This window comes from Dermacentor albipictus, chromosome 2 (genome assembly GCF_038994185.2).
Source record: "Dermacentor albipictus isolate Rhodes 1998 colony chromosome 2, USDA_Dalb.pri_finalv2, whole genome shotgun sequence".
Taxonomy (NCBI): domain Eukaryota; kingdom Metazoa; phylum Arthropoda; class Arachnida; order Ixodida; family Ixodidae; genus Dermacentor; species Dermacentor albipictus.
Window position 1 is genome coordinate 107,750,254 of NC_091822.1, and position 19,404 is coordinate 107,769,657.

The window sequence follows — 19,404 nt, forward strand, 5'->3', positions numbered from 1 at the left end:
GGCGAGCGAACCAGCGCTTGCTTCTCCTCGCGAGTTCTCTTTTATACGCGCTCCCCGGTGGCCGCGCCTAATGACGGCGCGCGTTGACACCGAGAGCCGTCCCTCGCGGGGACAAGTCGCGAGCCACGGCCGACTGCCGTAATTGCGCCTCCGACGACGCTGCAATCGAACGGCTCCTCCCGCCGCCGCCGCCTCTGCTGACGCCGTCGTTAACAAGCAACCACGGGCGCTCTCGCACTTGGCTCGAGCCGGCGGGCGAGCGCTCGGAGAGCGTCGGTGCCAAATCTCGGCCCATGCGTGCTTGTTCTTGTTTTTGTTTCGCCGAAGATTCACAGTGCCTGTCGGGGGCCGTGTCTGGCACGCCGCGTTCCCTCCTCTGTACGGGCGCGCGCGGTTGCCGTGCGTGGCCTTGGCGTTTGTTGGCACGGGATCAGGTTAGCTGACGCGCCGCGACGCCGTCCCTCTCTCCTCTCTCTCTCCCCCACCGTTAACCGAGACGTGCCGCGTAGTGGTTATGGTAGTTGGACGTCGTCTCGGCTCGTCCTCGTTGCTCGCTCGGTTAGCTGGCCGGCGGGCGGACGTGACTCGGCGGCAGCGGATTTCGTGCCGATCTGTGCGCGTAAGGCTTAGGTCGCGAGGCGGGATATTTCTTTATTGAGTTCCTGCGGTGGCGGCTTCGAACGCTAGCTCCACAGGCGGGCCCGGAACTGATTTGGGCGCGCGTGTGACGTTTGGTGGCATTAGAGAGATAAACTGTCGCCTGCAGCTTCCTCCTTCCTCCCCGCCCACTTCCCTTTTACGCCTATTTTTGGCTGTACGCATTTATTTATGCTTTCCCGAAATGTCGTTAAATAAGATCTTCTCTCCCCTTCAAGCCTCCTTTCTCCGGTATCAATAGCTGGGCCCGTCTCTTCCTACGTTCGAAGCGCCTTGGCTGAATAAACCGGCAAGCTGTCTTACCCGCATAGCCGCGGAGTTGTGTAGTGAGGGCGCCCAAGAAAATGCAGCTCACTTCGTGTTTTGGTTGTTTACTGTGCCACTGTAACACACGCTCGCTGCGGTTTGTACGCTTTCTCACTTTCGCAAAAGGAAGTACAATAACGTAAGTCCGCTCGCTAAGATTTTATCGGTCAGACGTAGACCTCCCACGGCAGTTGTCCGGTAGAGAAAAGACATTTGGACGTGAAGTTAAGCCCGGCCACTATTCGCGCACTGTCTCTCGGGCCGCAGCTGACGTTAGTTTCCCTGATTCTTTCCCTCACTTCTCCCACGCGCGTTCTCGCCTCCTTCTTTCTTGCACCTACCTGGCAGAAGAGCGAGAAGATGACTAAAGGTCACAATGCACATCGAATCAGCCGGCGGAGTTTACCGTGAAAGCCTTCTCGCAGGATCACTCGCACTGCCACTGTGGCGGGTGGCAAGGAGAGATGCGAGAAATGGCGCGGCCACGGTTGCCAGAGCAAGCAGCGGGTCGGGAGCGGGTGACGGCAGTGCCCGTGCACAGCGATGGCGGGCGGCAGGCAGCGCGGGCATCAGAGACGTCAGCGGAGCGAAACGCCGTCGCCTTCGCTCGCGGGTCGCGCGCACCCTTTCTCGGTCACCGCAGCGGATGCCCCGTCTTGTCTTTTTTTTACTCTCGACGGCGGAGCTGGCGCCCGCCGCCCTGAGAGGACGACAAATAAGCCGCATTAGACACGGCTGCCGCCGCCGCTGGCGCGACCGCATTTCGCGCATCGCTCGGCAGCTCCTTTCTTTCTTTCTTTCTTTCTTTCTTTCTTTCTTTCTTTCTTTCTTTCTTTCTGACGTTATAATACGACGACGCGCGTCGACTGGTCGGTTCCGCTGGTGGCTCTCGCAGTGTCATACGGTGGCCGTCGTATATATGTTCGGGCATAGGCGAACGTGTGCCTATCGATGATAGAAAAAAAAGCAAAAAAAAAGCCATTGCTCGAATGACCGACCGTCGATTCGTGTGTGTGGACGAAATAAAGGGGCCGAAATGAACGGGTCGAACTTTCTCTCTCTCTTTCCCCGAGAGTGTCTTTTCTTCCGGTCCCGAATGGTCGTCGCGAAGGTCGTCCTTGAGCTTTTGTGTGATTTTTTTGGGCGGGCCATCTGTGACACCTTTCTTGTCAGTGCGACCTCGTCCACCCCTAAATTTTTCTTAGTTTTTGTCTACTGGCACGGATGGGAGAGAGAACAAGGATAAGAGAGCAGATGGCTTCTGATTACTCAATCTTTTCCCTTAAGCATTTCCTCAGCCCGTATTCACACAGAAAAAAAGTTATAACGCTAGGACAGTTCGCAAGAGCAGATGCGAGGAAATCGTGATGTTGGACATATTGCGAGCGTAGCCTGCCGGTCGGCCAGCGTCGTACTTAAGGGAAGCTTTGTGAATTCGGACCTATCCCCTATTGGGAGATAGTGCCATATTAATGCTCGTCGTCGTCACCATTTTCGTCATAAGAAATTCGTCCCGTTGGCTAATTTACACTGGAGAAGAGCTACAGTTGGAGCATACAGTCCAGTGAGAAAGAAAATTCAGCGGCGATTTAGCCGTAAATGCAAGAGAAATGCATTAGAATTACGTCGCACCTCTTTAAGGTCCCGGATCCAAGAATTTCTTTCTTTCTTTCTTTCTTTCTTTCTTTCTTTCTTTCTTTCTTTCTTTCTTTCTTTCTTTCTTTCTTTCTTTCTTTCTTTCCTTCCTTTTCTTTTTTTTTCTTTCTTTTCTTTTTTTGCCGCTTACAGACAGTCACTTCGTACGCAATACACGATGACGATGATGTGGTTTGTGACATCGGTGACCCGTAGCCAAGGTGTCCGCGTGCACAGTCTTCGGCTCCGCGGCGGCAACGTTGCACACTGTAGCGTGCAGTCGTGCTGGCCAGCTGCTCTCCGTGCATTCTGGGCACGCGAGCTTTCTTTCCTCCCTGTTTACCAGCTGACCTCCCGCTCTTAAATGACGGCCCGGCCGAGCAAAAAGAAGGAAGACCTATCTATACACGGCTTTCGGTATGAGGAAAAAGCCTGCTTTGGCGTTAGAGACTCGCGGCTCGGTAATACCGAGCCTGCAAAGAAAGAGCCATCCGAAGCCGCCCCCTGCAACCCTTTTCTTATACTGTCCTGCCAGGCCTGCGGCCGTTGTGCCTGCCCGCCAAAGCGGGTAATATATATCCGGCAAGGGGCAGATGAGCGGGGGCTCGTCTGTTACTTGTTACAACAGTTCCGAGACGGTCCGCCAGGCTCCGTTCCTATACCCACGTTATGACAGTGCCGGGGGGGGGGGGAAGGGGGGGAAGAAACGAAAAAAAAAAGGAAAAATTGACGAAGCAATAAGGAAAGTGACGGAACGCTCTCTCGGCTCTTCGACCATTTGTGCGCCGTTTCGCCTTCCTCCTCCTCCTCCTCCGCAACTTCTAGGCCGTCTTCGTTTTCTCCAGCTCAGCTGAGTCCGTCTTTTGGCGTTACACAAGTTCCGGTTGCCCTGCGTGCTGTTGTGCGCGCTTCTCTGTTCGCCGTATCTCCGCCCTTTTCGGTGGTTCGGATCTGGTGTAGCGCTGGCTTTACTTGTTTATTTGTTTATTGTTATTATGTTTATCATGCCGGCGCGGTTTGTCCGCTTCATCCGTTCTTTCATGTTTCCGTATCCCTCTATCGTTCGCTTCGTGTGCGTGCGTGACATTGACGGTGGTCTCGTGGCTGTGCCTGTTCCCGCTTACACGCCGGCTTGTAGGTGCACACTTTTTTTCTTTTTTTTTCTTTCCTTCGTGCCTTCCGTATGGTGGCCGAAAGCTCCTCTTTCGTGAGCTCAGCGTGGGTGGCGATGGCGAATTGACGGCACATTGGGTGGAAAGGAAGCACCCGGTTGTATCACTTTTCCGTGCGCCCGAAAGAAAGGACGGACCGGTCGAAGATACAGAAAAACGAAACAATAAAAGTGAATGTGAGCTCGCTCTTTTCTCCGCCTTCATCGTACGCAGGGCTCGCGATTAGGCTAGTACACTTTCTGCCCGCAAACGCTTCCCTTACTTTGTGTTTATTTATTTATCTTTTCCTCGTTTCATGCACTCCCGTGGCCGAATTCAGAAAGCTTTTCGTTCGCAAATGCTCTTCGTCATTGGCTGGCGCGGCCTTCGCTAATGATGTCTGCAGCGTCGAGATTGGCTGAAAAGTGCTCTTACGAGCAATTACAGAGTAAGAGCTTCTTGTGAATGCGTGCCCCGATCATTTTACATGATCTTTCCGTGCCGGTCGTCTTGTTCATTGCCTTTCCCTTCTGAGCACACCGTGTACAAGCAGTGCCTCCTCTGGAACAAGTACATAGCGTTAGAGTGAACGACGAAAGAGGAGGGGAGGGCTGGTAGGTTAACAAGGCTGTGCCCGGTCGGCTACCCTACACTTTAAGAAATGGAAAGGAGGAAAGATAAACGCCGATAGAAACACGCTAAGCAAAGGTGGTGGTAGGGGTGATGATGATGATCTAGTGGCATTTCGTTTGGAAGGGGAGGGTGACAAATGGTCACCCAGCATGCTGTAGTTAACCAAGTATGCTATACGTGCTTTTCATTTTAGCATGTTTGTTTACGTCTCCTTAATCTTTTTTCTTTTCTTCAAACCTTCTTAATCTACCTTGCACCGCTACCTATGCTTGCAACGAATCCGGTCGTAACAATCTCTTCCCTGTTTTTTTGTCCCCAATACTTATAACGACTGCTGATTGGTTGATCGTTCCGTCCACTATATATACAAGCGCTTCTGGAAGGTGTGTACCTTGTCTTAGTGCCTTCGGATTCCATTAAGAGGGGCTGAGTGGTCTCCGGATTTTTGCAGCGCCATACATATGCCTCATATTGTTGCGAATATTTCCTTCGGTATGTTTTTCTCCTTAGGGAACCAGCTCGAGGCTTAAATAGCAACGCAGCCTTAGTCACAGGGGTGCCATCTGTCGTCTTCGAAATAAGATATTATTACTCTTTCAATAATACAAAATACACACATTATGCAATAGAGATTAGACCCATAATTGTAGGCTAGCCGGAGGTTTAAACCTGTGATAACGTGAAGAACGGATTGCAAAAATGTTTAAAAGGAAAAGAGAACAATTATTTTACAAAAAAAAAAACGTATAGCTACCGTCTGCCCGTGTTTCGGTGTATGGGACCACAGCGAGCTCTGCGAGTTTACCTGATAAAAATTCCTGGTATGAAAACGTTAATCTTAGAAAACACTCGCGCACAAATGGGAACGAAAAGGACCGTGCACGGACCGCGTTTTTATTATCATTTCGTTAGCCCGTCTCTTGCTCGTGTTTTCTACGCCTACACATTTTCCATATTGGTTTACTATCGGTGACGCAGTTAGGAACGTGATTTCTTGATCTATCGATTTACATGTCGTTCGACCCGATTTTTTCCTTTCTTTTTGTCTCCGATTTCCCTTTTGAATTTCTCCAGTGAACCAAAGTGGAAAATGTTGAGGAAAATATAATAATCACAGCTCACTGCTTGAATCCATACCCAACACAAGACTCACAGCGCACATATAATACACGCCGAACATCATGCCTTAAATCAGAATAAAATATAATAATAATCCGCGCGAGCGTAGCATTTTGTGAAATTGGTCGAACGGCGAAGTTCCTGTCGATTGAGGCAATGAAAGGAAGCCTATGTAAACGAGTCGCTAGCTTCATACACTCTAAGAACAGTTTACACCCTTTGGCTTGCCCCTTCTGCCACACAAAAATAATCGTCATCTGCCTTGATGCGTTTCCTTTCTTTATCGCTGCAAGCCCGGAACTTTCCAGTGACGAACGGCACGCGCGTTATCAGAAGAGGCACTCCAAAGGGTGTAAACTGTTCTATGCTGATAACGCGCGTGCCGTTCGTTACTGGAAAGTTCCGGGCTCGCAGCGATAAAGAAAGGAAACGCATCAAGGCAGATGACAGACAGACAGACAGACAAGAAACTTTAATTGGTCCGAAGGGACTACGTTGTCGTAGTCGCGGGCCGCACCCGCGCCGGGGGCGGAAGACCGTGATCTTCAGCCCTGGCGCAGGCCCTTTGGACAGCCCGAAGTTGAACATGAAGCTTGTCGCTCTTGACGGCTTCATCCCAATCTTCTTGCCTGTTGAAAGGCGAGTGGCGCAACACAGAACATTGCCACAGCATGTGGTTCAAAGTGGATCGTTCCTCGCCGCAGTCTGGGCAGCGGGGATCCACACCCGGAGTGTAGTGGCGCAGCCTTGAGCGAGACGGAAAGGAGCCCGTCTGCAGCATTCTCAGCACCGACGCCTCGGGTCTGCCTAGCTTCGGGTGAGGAGCAGGAAACTGTCTGCGTCCCAGCTGGTAGTGAGCAGTTATCTCGTGGAAAGTTAGCAGCGGGTCCGTGGTTCGGTCGATCCCCTGCGAAGCTGGGCCCCTCGGACCGGCGCGGTTGATGAGACCTCGCGCCTGGTCGTGGGCCAGCTCATTCGGGTTGATCGAGCCAGGGGAGACGTTCCGGCCCATGTGAGCCGGGAACCAATTGATGACGTGACGGGCCGTGCCTGTCTTGCGGGTCCTCAGCACTGCTGCAGCCTCGGCCGAGACCGAGCCGGCGAGAAAGGCCATCGCCGCCGACCTGGAGTCTGTGAAGATATGCGTGCGCCCGGGTTCGCACAGAGCCAGCGCCACTGCGACTTGCTCTGCGACGGACGCCGTCGAGCGCTGTATAGACGCCGCATTCAGGATCTTGCCCTGGGGGTCAACCACCGCGGCCACGTAGGAGTTTGATCCCGGATACCGCGCCGCGTCGACAAAGGACGCGAGCTCTGGGTGCTGCAGAGCAGTCTTGATGAGTACTCGGGCTCTGGCTGCGCGCCGGGCCTCGTTGTGCTGTGGATGAACGTTCCTCGGGAAGGGGGAGACTCGAAAGGCGTCCCTTTCACCCTCGCAGAGCGGGACTGCGCACGACTCCTCGGCCATGGCTGCCAGACCCGCCATCTCGAGTATTCGACGGCCGGCCTTGGTGGTAGAGAGGCGAACGATCTGTGCCGTTTTCTGTGCTTCGACCACTTCGCTCAGGGTGTTGTGGACCCCGAGTTGCATCAACTTCTCCGTGCTGGTCGTCACGGGAATGCCGAGGACTCGTTTAATGCTCTTCCTCATGAGTGCGTCGATCTTGTTCTCCTCCGACCGCGACCAGCTTAGCGCAGAAGCCACGTAGTTGATATGGCTCATGAGGAAGGCGTGGTAGATCCTTATGAGGTTCGCTTCGCTGATGCCCCCTTTCCTGCTCGTCACTCGCGAAACGAGTCTGAGCATGTTCTCCGTCTGTGCGCTCAGGCGCGCGATCGTTTGCGCGTTGCTGCCCTTTGCATTGAGGACCAGTCCGAGCACCCTGAGAGAATCCACCCTCTGGATGCGCTGACCCGTCTTCGTTCTGAGTTCGATCGGTACCTGGTCCAGCGCCGTGTCGAACTTGCGGCCTTTTCTTTCGGGCCGATACAGCAAGAGTTCCGACTTGGTCGGCGAGAGGACCAGTCCCGTGCCCTCGAGGAATTCTTCCGTGACGTGCAAGGCCTCTTGCAGGGCCCGCTCCACCGCTGCGTCCGACCCACCGCCGCACCAGACGGTGATGTCGTCCGCGTAGAGAGCGTGATTAAGATTGGCGGCCCCGATTCGGTCGAGTCGGACTGATAGGTCTCTCATGGCGATGTTGAAGAGCAGTGGAGATAACACCGCACCCTGCGGCGTGCCGCAGGCTCCCAGCGCGTATCCGTCCGACTTGATCTGGCCCAACTTGATCGTGGCCTTGCGATCTCTTAGGAAAGAGCTCACGTACGCATGGAAGCGTTCGCCAAGGTTCAGTCTCGTCACAGAGTCGAGGAGGTGCTTGTGTTTAACCGTGTCGAAGGCCTTGGCGATGTCCAGCGCCAAGATGCCTCGGACGTCTCGCGTGACCAAGTCGACTATCTGCCTCTTGATCAGCAGCATGACCTCTTGAGTGGACAGCGAGGGTCTGAAGCCGACCATATTCGGTGGGAGGAGGTGTCGTTCCTCGACATGTCTCGATATTCTGTTGTGGATGACATGCTCCGCCACCTTGCCAACGCACGACGTGAGCGAAATGGGTCGCAGACTGTCTATGGCTGGTGTCTTGCCCGGCTTCGGAATTAGAATCACCGTGGCTTCCTTCCAGGCATCCGGTACGATGCCGGACTCCCAGACGTCGTTGATTTCTTTAGTGAGCAGTTCGATCGAGCCGTCGTCCAGATTTCGAAGGAGTCTGTTCGAGATTCCATCCGGCCCGGGCGCCGATTTTCCGTTGAGGCCTTGAAGGGCCGCTCTGACCTCCGAGACGGAGAAGGGGGAGTCGAGCTCCTCGTCCGCCTTGCCGCCATAGGCCGGGTAATCTTCTGGTCCGGACTGCCCGATGGGGAGGTAGTGACGCGCCACTTCGTCCATCACTTCGTTCTTAGATGCGCCTTCGCTATTGAGCTTGTGGGCCAGCCTATCGATGGCCAGAGTGTGGTTTCTCTTGGACTGTGTGTCGTCCAATAACTGCTTGAGGAGGTTCCACTTGCCTCCCGCACGCATCTGGCCGTCGACCGATGCGCAAACTTCGTTCCATTGCTGCTGGCCGAGCTCCTTGCAGTGCGATTCGATCTCGCGGTTGAGGGCCGTGATCCTCCTCCGGAGGTTGCGATTCAGCTTCTGCGTCTTCCATCTGGCCGTGAGGGAATTCTTGGCTTCGAGCAGGTGCGCCAATCGAGCGTCCATGCGGTCGACCTTGAGATCCGTTTCAACGGTCCTGGTGACCGCAGCTACGTCCCTCTTGAGCTGCGCTGCGAGGTCCGCAAACGAGTCGTATTTTTCGTGGTCATCCTGCCTTCGCTTTCGGAAGGCGTCCCAGTCGACTATTTCGAAAGCCCTCTGCGGGGCCGCGCTGACCGGTAGGGAGATTCCCACGATGTAGTGGTCACTGCCCAGGTTATCTTGTAAGTTGTGCCACTCCGCTCCCGGCGCGTTCTTGACGAAGGCCAGGTCGGGGGTGGTGTCTCTCGAGACCGAGTTTCCCATGCGCGTGGGGTAATTGGGGTCGGTTATCAGTTCCAGGGAGCTGTCAGTCACTGCCTGCAGGAGTCTGCAGCCTTTGGGAATGCTTCTCACATAGCCCCAGGCTTCGTGCGGCGCGTTGAAATCTCCAGCCATAACAAGCGGCGTCTCCCTCGCCTTAGACGATGCCTTGGTTGTTAGGCTGTAGAAGGTCTGCCGGTGGTCCCTAGGAGAGCTGTACACATTGGCAACGTAGACGCTGTTCTTCAGCCAACTGTTGGGTATGAGCTCGACGAGCAACGTTTCCAGTTTGGTGTTGCCAAGACGGAGATCGTGCTCCTGGAAGGCGCACTTCTTTGCAATAAGTATAGCGATGCCGAGCCCGCTCTCCGCCAACGAGGAGACAGCTCGGTATCCCTGGAGGGAAATAGTTTCCATTCCTGTTTCCTGTAGTAAAATGACGTGGGGCCTCTCTTGCGGCTCCCGGGCCTTGATGAACTGCACCAGTTGAGGCCTGCGCCTCCGGAAGCTGGCGCAGTTCCACTGCCACACGATGAGCTTACTATCCGGTCTGGCCATGGCTGGGCATGTTGGACCGGAGGTGGGCTGGGGTGCCATCTTGCTCGTCAGCCCCCGACAGCTGATCGTCCTGTAGCATTTCGCTGGACACCGCCTCCGGCCGGGCGGCGTCGCCGTACACTGTAAACGGAAATAACTCCGAGGTGGGAGTATACTGCTTGTCCTCTAGCGACCCCCCGGTTCGGAGTTTATTATGCTCCGTATGATCGGAGTAGAATTTTTACTCCGCACGAGCGGAATTTTTGCGTGGAATTATGGGAGGTTTTTTTCTGTCTTTTTTATTTTTTGCTTTGCAATTGACGGAGTTTTTTCGAGGTGCAACGGGAGTATAAAAAGAGGTCAGTTTGCGCGAACATGTTTACATGCAGAGGCTGCTGGTCAAATTTCGAAATATGCACACGAGACCGCGTCAAATTCGATGAAACAAGTCAATGAAAGCACATATATCATGACATACATAAACATTCCAGAAACGCCCAATGCAGAAATTTGAAAGACATCCCACGTACACGCGATACTCAAGATGCAACGGTGCCAGTATATATAGCCACGATACTGTGTGCCTCGAAACCGCCAAGGGAGCAGCTGTGCTGTTTTCAGAATTACGACTCACATGCTCGTTCATACGAGATCTGCCTCTTTGAAACTAACAGAATACCTTAATCAACACAAAACTGTTAATTCAAAATAGTGAGAGAAAGAACGTTAATGGGGTTATTTTTCAAAACTATGCCATTCTGTGAGTGCTGAAGCGACTTCGCACACTGCCGGCGTTCGCGGCCAAAAAGTAGTGCGTTAGTTACAGTAAGCTAGAAAAATGTAAGTGCATGTGCTGCATAGCAAAATTACATTTTTTCGATATAGTGGTAGCGTAGCAAGAAATTATTACGTGTGAGCATGACCCGCAGCAGCCGACGTAACACCGAAAAATGCGCAGACATACATTTTATACACCGCACTACTTGCTCTGAGTACAAGCAATCTGTCTCGGTTGCGAAAAGGAGCAACATCGCTGATCTGTCCAGTGAACCCCTAAACTCGTAGCCAGCAGGCATGCGTCTAAATCAGTGTCTCGGATAGAGCGTAATGTTAATGCAATATCGGAAGCAACGACGTGACCAAAACCTATATGCGCGATAACAATTCAATTCACATCGCTCAATAAGAAGCTTTATTTTAAGCACACATATATACTTATGTCCTACCGTTTTTCTTCGGGCGAGGATATCCGTTCACAGATAAATAAAAACAGTTGCTTGCACTCCGGTCTTTCTCACTGGCAACACAGCCCCGCAACGAACTTGGGTTACGCCATTCATGCGCGACTAGCACGGATGTCGTCGCTCGAACAGTGGCTGCTGTTGCCATTGCTACGCGGCCCTTACAAACATTACACCGGACGTTGTCAGCATGTACTCAAAAGGACATAGAAGTCGCATTTCACGTACTGAAGAACACAAGACAGGGTGACGCAGCACGGAAACACAGCCAGAACGTGAGCCGACATCACGAGCCAGTGAGCAGCTTCGAAGTATACCTAAGCCTTTTTCCGCACTTGAAAACGTGGTTCTTGCAATCATCGTTGTCAGCAAAGTGATCACAGCTAATGTACTTGAAGCTGAGATACAGTGAGCTTCAGGCATGCCTATAACACTTTCTGGAAGGAGATACGGGAAACAAATTGACGAAACGCTGTCACGGAACGACACTTCACAGACGTAAACAAACCGTCAGCCATGAGCACTGCCCGCTCCTCCGAACGCGCCCGGTCGCTGGCGAGGCGCACAGCCTCATGGGAAGCGCCACGTGACTAACCTGTATCGGCGGAGGGGAGTTTTTCAAAACTCCCTGTCGGAGTTTCACGGGAGAACGAAATTTTTAAGCGGAGTAAAATCGCGTCATGTCGCCTTAATACTCCGGCAGCTAGCCAGCGGAGTGAAACGAGGGAATGGCGCTGTTTTGCTCCCATACATCGGAGTAAATATTTGAGGAGGGGAGGTTTTAGGGCACATCACCTCTTAAAAACTCTCAGCTGGGTATATTTTCGTTTACAGTGTAGTGTAGGTCACATCGCTTGGCAAGCTCGTTCTCAAGCAGTTGCACTCTGAGTAGAAGGGTCTGGTTACTCTGTACCAGCTCGGCAAAAGATTTTTGCATGCGGTCCAAGGACCTCTGCATGGCAGCCTCCGCCGTGCTCACATCCTCAACCGTAGCGTGGGAGGAGGTGGCTCTGCGCTTGACCGCCCTTGCTGTGGCCCCATCTTCCGTAGACGTTTGCCTTGCCGCGGCCGCTTGGATGGCGCTGGCGTTGCGGAAGGCCTCAAAGTCGGCCTTCATTCTCTGAATTTCCTCCTTGAGACTGGCGTTTTCGCTCATCAACTGCGCGATCCTGGGATCGTGCGCCCGCTCGCTCTCCTGTGCGGCGGCGTGTTGCGTCCGGCCCGTCTGCGTCGTCTGTTTTACTCTGTCGGCCCAGGTGGGACCTCCTGCGATGCGCACCTTGGACTTCGAGCGGCCCCTAGATTGAGAGCGCCTTCGTTGCACGGAGCGCCCACGTGAGCGGGAGCGCGTTCTAGAGCGGGAAAGACTGCGCGAGCGGGAGCGTCCCCTCAAAGAGCTCCTCTTCCGTAGCGCTGACGTCAGTGCCTGGCTCACCTCACGTGCCGCGTTCGCACCCTTCTTGGCGTTGCCAGTTTTCTTCCGCCGACGCCTTCGGCGTCTCTGCCTGACGACATACGGCGTTTGGAAGCGTTGCTCGCACTTACGATCAGCCGTTGGGTGAGGGCCTCCGCATATGCCGCATTTCGCCTCACACTGGTGGCCTTCAGTGGGGGACGCGGCTCCGCATCCCCTGCACTTCTTAACACTCGGGGTCGGGCATACATCGGCCCTGTGGCCCAGTTCCCCACAAACGTAGCACACGTCAACTTGCCTTCTGTATAAAGAGCAGGGCAGCATGCCCGCTCCACACATGACAAAGTTCGGCACCCTCAGTCCGTCGAACAGGACGATAACCGTGGTGGTGGTCTTGATGCGACGCACCTCCAACGCGGTGGGGTTCCGCTGGTGTACGATCATGGCGCGGAGCTGAGCGTCGTTGAACTCGATGTCGACTCCCCTCACAACACCCTTGCATGTATTGTCCGAGGCGGCCATGTACGCGGCCACTTCAAAGACCCCTTCGCGCAGGTGGATCTGCTGAACCATCGCGTAAGCACGCGCGTTCCTTTCTTCTGGCGTTGAGACGACGTAGATGTTCTGCACATTGTTTGGGCAGACGATGTCTTCGCCAACCTCGTTGGGTGAAAGCGCCGCCGCCATAGCCAGCGCTTGTGCCACTCTAATAGTGCTGATCTTTTTCACGTCGAGACCACCCCTTGGTCTAACGATGATTCGAATATGGTCCCGTGGCAGTCTCGGGAGCCTTGAGGCTGCGGCCAGCTTCTTCAGCGCGTTCCGCGGGCCTGCCGTGCGGCGGCCGCCCCTGCCGCCTCCCTGCTGTACCGGGCTCGGCGTCGACTTGGAAGTTTCTTGCCTTGCCTTCTTAGTCTTGCCCGTTGCCGTGGTCCAGCCGGGGCACCTTGCTTCTTCGGGGGTGATTTCTACCCCTTCCACCATCTCGACTTCGGGCATGATGCCCCACCACACCGGAGTTAGGCCAAGGCCTAGCCCGTACTCCTCACCATCGCTGCAAGCCCGGAACTTTCCAGTGACGAACGGCACGCGCGTTATCAGAAGAGGCACTCCAAAGGGTGTAAACTGTTCTATGCTGATAACGCGCGTGCCGTTCGTTACTGGAAAGTTCCGGGCTCGCAGCGATAAAGAAAGGAAACGCATCAAGGCAGATGACGATTATTTTTGTGTGGCAGAAGGGGCAAGCCAAAGGGTGTAAACTGTTCTTAGAGTGTAGAAGACCAGCCGGCGTCGGTATCGCTACTCTGTTGCCTCTAGCCGGGGAAAAAAAAAAAAAAAACGTTGTGCCGCATTTGTGCTATCGCCTTAGTCGTAGAACGTATGAAAGCTAATTACACGAAAGCTACCATAAAAAGAATAGTGGTTTTTCCAAGAGGCCAAAAGAAGAGGTCTGTTATGCATAGCACAACGGCGCTGTGGCATCGAACGCTGTCACTGCAACGCCACTTCGCTAAGGCTTATCTTCCCTCCTTCGGTTCTCGGCGGGCCCTCATCATGCATAAATTGGAACGCAAAAAAAAAATGCAGCAGATACAAGGAGCTGGAATCTATGCACAGCGAAGGTTTGTGTGAGGGCATAAAGAGTTGAAACACGAGTACATACACACACGCACACAGGTGCGGGCGCTCGCAAATTATACCGAGCCTTTTGTTAAGTGGAGTTGGTGACTGCTACACTCTTAGACAAAGCTACACCCTTTGGGGTGTATATCTGCCACACAACAATAATCGTCATCTGCCTTGCTTGCGTTTCCTTTCTTGAAAACGCCGCGCGCGCTACTTTCCTGTCGGGAATGCTATGTCATGCTGATAAAGCGCATGCCGTTCGTTACTGGGAAGTACCGGGCTCGCAGCGTTAAAGAAAGGAAATGCGGAAAAGACAGGTGACGTTTATTGCTGTGTGGCAAGATACAACCCAAAGGGTGTAATTTTGTTTTAGAGTGTAGCGTCAATGACGGACGCCTTGGGTGCATCATGGTTTTGGAGGTAGCATGCACATGCATACGTAGTGCAATTCGAATCTAATCTATCAGCGAGGAGCGTTAGCTTCCTCATTACCACGCAGCCGCTCATGCGCGAAGGCGAGCTTTCTGGTTCTTTTTTCTCTCTCCGCCGTAAGGCCGACGCTGCGGAGACGAGTGCCATCTGGTGGTGTTGCAAGGAACCCAGCAGCGCGCGTACTCGGTGGTGATTGGCTAGCCTGTTCGGCAAGGGAGTAGCCAGGCCGCCTGCACGGTCAAGAAAACCCGCCGAGGATCGCAAAGAAAAGCTTCGCTTAAAAAAAAAAGAACTTATCAGAGTGCCTGTTCCACGTAAATAGGTGGGAGTGCGAGCAGTAGTCATTCTTGTAGTCGGCATCTAAGCGTGGAAATAGTCTCGAATTTACTTTTTTGGAGTCTGAACTGTAGGTGGGCACTGTTACCGACGGACGTGAATCTGGAAAGCAAAAACGTCTACGACTTGCTCGCGTTTGGATTTATGTCGAGGTAGCACATCTGTTACAGGCAGAAATACGACGCACCAGTGGCAAGGCGATTGCAGTGATCTGGCACCCTTCCCTAAAGTGTCGCAAACTGCAGCCCGAATGAGACCTATGAAAGAATAATAATAATAAAGCAGGCAGTCGGTCCGGTGAAGCCGGTGCCACAGCTACTATATAAGCGGCTGACATCGCTGTTCCTCTGGAGAAAGAGGCTGAGTCAGAAAAAAAAAAAAGAACAGAACGAGTGCGGATAGGTACAGACGGAAGAGGGGCTAGAGGGGGCGCAGGAAGGCAGGAGGTCGAGCAAGACGCAGAGCTACGGGCACATTCGGAATTAGTATCGACCGGGGAGACTCCCGCTGCAGAATTGCTACAGTGTGCGCGTTTAGCGCAATGGGGAGCGCGCGCGCGGCGTGAGTCGTCGCAACCACGTTACCGTGTAATGGCGTTTGCGTCAGCAAAGGGAGGCGAGCATCGGGTTATAAGCTGGCTGTCGTGCCCGCTCTCCTTCCCCACCTGCCTACTACCGCTGCGCGACTCCTGCCGAGCACGAAGAAAGCGGAGGGAGGGGGCGCGAGGAGGCGCACTTCCGGTTCGGCACCGCCGGCCGGAAATGGCTGGGCCGTGCCGTGCCGCCGCCCGTTTATGTGGCGAGGGCGGCGGTACGTGCGCCTGCGTTTTGGCTCCCGGAGTCTCCTGGGCGCGGAAGCGAAGTGAACGGCCCCCGGAGAGAGGTGGCGTAGTGGCTGTAAAGCCTCGTTAGATCCCCCTACTTGCGCAGGCTGTTCTCTGCCTGCTCCGTCGTTCGCCTGGCAGTGTTATCGCGGGGGAGACCAGTACCTCTTTGCGTGCGGGACTTGGATTCGCCGTAATTTATGCTCGCGCCGCGCCGAGTCACACCCAGGCAGTGTAAACCGCGCGAGGTTAGACTCGCAGTTGCAGCGGGATCTGTAATATGGCCTTCGTAGAAGCCTAGTACTTTGACTCCGATGCCGTCACCGCCATTCGCGCGTGTCCCAACCTTTTTTCCCCCTCTTTCGCGGCAGTTGAGAACTTGAGACCAAGTTTGTTGCGGTCCGGCGACCGTAGTCTTATAGCTAGCACCGGTTATGCGTGAAATCGCTATTTAGTGTGTGTACGGATAAATGGTTACAGCGACGAGGTCTGACAAACTGTTCTGTGGAGCTGTTTTTTATTCTTGGTTTTCTTCTTAATATACATGTTAAGACAGCAACAAAAAAAAAAGAAAGAAGCTTAACCGGTATGGTTTAGATAAAGGCGAGCCTGCGGGACACTGTCTCCGATACGGAGGCTTTCGTTTAGTTATATGGCAGGGCGCGGCAGTCACGCTTGCGCAAGCTTCAACCCCTTCCTTGTTTTGTGTGCCTCTTGTCTCGCAAGAAATGAACGTCGTACCGCCCACATTGTCCTAAGCGGGCGCGCAACCACGCACGCACAGACGGACGGTCAAACGCGTAGTCATGAACAGTAGTAACTCCAGGAACGTCCTTCCCCCGCTCTTTCGTTTTCGGTCGGTCGCGCTGTAAGCGCGGTGCACCGCTATATACACCCGAAGACCAACGTACCGGTGCGCTGCTTATCGAGCCGGCTGCGCTTTTGGCTCGTGATCTTTTTCGTCCCACCTATTTATCTCTATCCCTCTTTTTTACTTTTATTATTTTTTCTTCTTGCCAGCACCCTGCCCAGCTCGTGAGCCTTTCTCCTCGAGTCTCCCATCTCCGAATCCTTACCGTCTCTCCGTCTCCGTTCTCCCTTCCGTTCTGCCGGTCTCTGGGATTCGTTTCTTCGGCGTCGGTTACAGCCGCCTCTCGTATTCCGCTGCTGCACGCCATCCATCCTTTTCCCCTCTCCCGACTTCTCTCTCTGCTTGGTCTTCGTTAGTTTGTTAGTTCCTCTTCCGCTAAGCGCAGTTTTCTCGGGCCTCGCACGAGTACGGTGGTTTCCCCCGCTCGCTGTGCGTGCGCGTCGAGGCGGGCCGCGCCAATCCCATCTTCCACGAGTCTCCTTCGCCGAGGAGAGAGAGGGAAAAAAAGAAAGTGGAGTGCTTCGAAGGACACGCATTCGTCTCGACCGACTCGCGTCTGATCTTTCTGGCCGTCCCCTGTGCTGCCCGCAGTGTACAGCTGCACTAAGTGTTCGGGTATAGGGGCTGCGGTACACACTGCAAGAGGGGGGGGGGGGCGGCATTCCTATACGCTTCGCGGCTCGAGTGCCTCGATGCTGAAAGCGCCGCTGTAGTTCGCGGCTGCGGCTCAACGGCGTCTCGTTCCTTGGCTGAGCAGCCGGCGCCTTAGCCAAGGTTCTTCGCTCCACCGCCCGTCATTATCCCCTCCCAGTGTGTTCTCTTTCTTTTTTTTTTCCAATGCAAGCATCGCTTGGCCATCCTTTTCTTCGACTGACCCGGCCGGTCGTCCTGTTCATTACTGGTTTATTACTATATATAGGCCTCACTTATTTCTGTGTAGACTGAGACGGCGAGCGCGAGAAATTGAGGCGGTGCGGGTTTATGGATGTCTGCAGTGGCGTGAAGGTGCTCGCGCCTTCGACTCTCTTCAGTCTGTTACCGCGTGAGTCCCGGTTAATTTGCTAGAGAGAGCGGTGTCAGCCGTTGAGTTTCCTTGCTTTTTTTTTATATAGAAATATCGATAGATGACCGCGTACGGTGGCTTTTCTGAAAAGCGGAGCTCTCAAAAACAGCTCTTGCCGCTTTGCTTCACTTTTCTAAGAGAGGGAATGCACAGAACAGCGAATGTCCTGTGCATTTCTTCTCTTGGTCCTCGTTTCTTTCTTTGTGTGTGTATGTGAGAGAGTGCTACACGCACAGAAATATGGAGAGACCGCATTCCGTGACGGCTGTTTTCGGGCTTCATTTCTGATGCGAAAGCATTATGTGCCCCATTGCGCGATACGTGACCGAAAGATGGTACCAAAACCGGCCGACGGTGCGTCTCGTAAAGACGCGTCAAAAATGCTCGTATTGACGTCAGATTTGTCAGGCAGGGGTCTGTGAACAAGTTCAATTAATTGAATTGAAAGTAAAGTTTGGTACATTCAGGTCTGTGTGGGAGTCGAACCCGGGCCTCCGGGGTGCGAGGCGAGCACGCTTCCCTGGCGCGCCACGGCGGCTCCACGGCTATATGTGGTTGGCTTAAATTGTGTCTAGTGCGTGCATCACTGCCTCCTCCTACGTGGCACTTGTTCTGCGGATTTAATCCGCGCTGTGTCTAATGCCATGCGCCAACAACGCGAAATCACGAGTGCATTAAAGGAGGTATGTGCGTGCGTCATCGCACACGTCACGTCGCTGCCCCCCCTCCCCCCTCGCGCGTCACCTGGGATTATATCGGTGCTATATCTACTGGGATGCACAGCGAAGCGTCTACACTGTAAAAAAAATTTCTTCAGTTTACGGTCAAAGTTGCAGGTAAAACGTTGCCGGACACTTTTCCGTTAATGAAAAACGGTGTTTCCGTAAAACGGACAGGCCGTAAAAATTATTTCCGTTAAATGGAAAATGGCGTTTCCGTAAAACGGACAGGCCGTAAAAATGTTTCCGTTAAATGGAAAACGGTGTTTCCGTAGACCGGACAGGCCGTAAAAATTATTTCCGTTAAATGGAAAACGGTGAGCTCCGTAGTTGTGATCACAGAATTGACCGTATTTTGCAAATAAGAAAAACGGTGAGTTCCGTAAAACGGAAATGCTGTAAATTGAGCCCCGTACTTGTGATTATAGTACATGACCGTACTTTGGTAATGAAGAAACGGGGACTGGAATGCTTGTGTTCTCGAGCCAAATTGTTTCGTTCATTGGAATAAGTTATTTTCGGCAATGAACCACCCAAGTCGTACATTACAACGTGGATAACTTGCAACATCATTTAAGATATAGCTGGAAATGGGGCAGAAATCATAGCACACAGGAAATACACCACACAGAATGTGCTGTGTTTGCATGTTTCCTCCTAGTGTCATTGTTTTCTACACCGCTTATTCTTCGTGTCAGTGTTGTCATGTTGCACTTGGGTTCTACACCCAACATGTACACAGCATACACACAGATTTGTGTTCGAGAAACAACAAGCCACTTGAATCTGAAAAAACCTGTGTTTATTCTGCTTTACTGAAAAAAGCAGGGTGAGACCGGGCTAGTTGGTATTCTATGCTGAAGTGACCAGCGCAAGAGTGAACGCGGGACACTAAAAAGGTGACAAGAACAGGTGCGAACTTCCAATTGGTGTTTATTACGAAAAGGCATGTATATATACTCTTGTGCACTTGATCCTAATCAGTTACAAGAGCCCACTAAGGCCGCCCCACATCCTAAGGCGACCTCCCACATACAGACCCCAGGTATGCAAATTCTTTAATGTCAACGCTAGGGATAATTTGCTAATGCAGTTGCCTTATGCGTTATCTGCCCCCTCAATGATGGGCCTAGTGCTTTCTTGTGCATTGCTTGCTATTATTTCTGTTTTTTCAGAGTGCATGACATTTGCATTGGGAGTTGTGGATTCCAATGAAATCCTCTCTCCCTTTTGTACTTTTGTGTTATGTTCCTGTAGTCTCATATTTAGGCGCCTTCCT

General features: G+C 53.1%; 1 protein-coding gene across 1 annotated transcript in view; it reads left to right on the forward strand.

The window, feature by feature from the left end:
• The window catches only part of Cals (calsyntenin 1), a 291,844-nt gene that overhangs the window by 99,682 nt on the left and 172,758 nt on the right, over positions 1-19,404 (forward strand). The window lies entirely within an intron of this gene.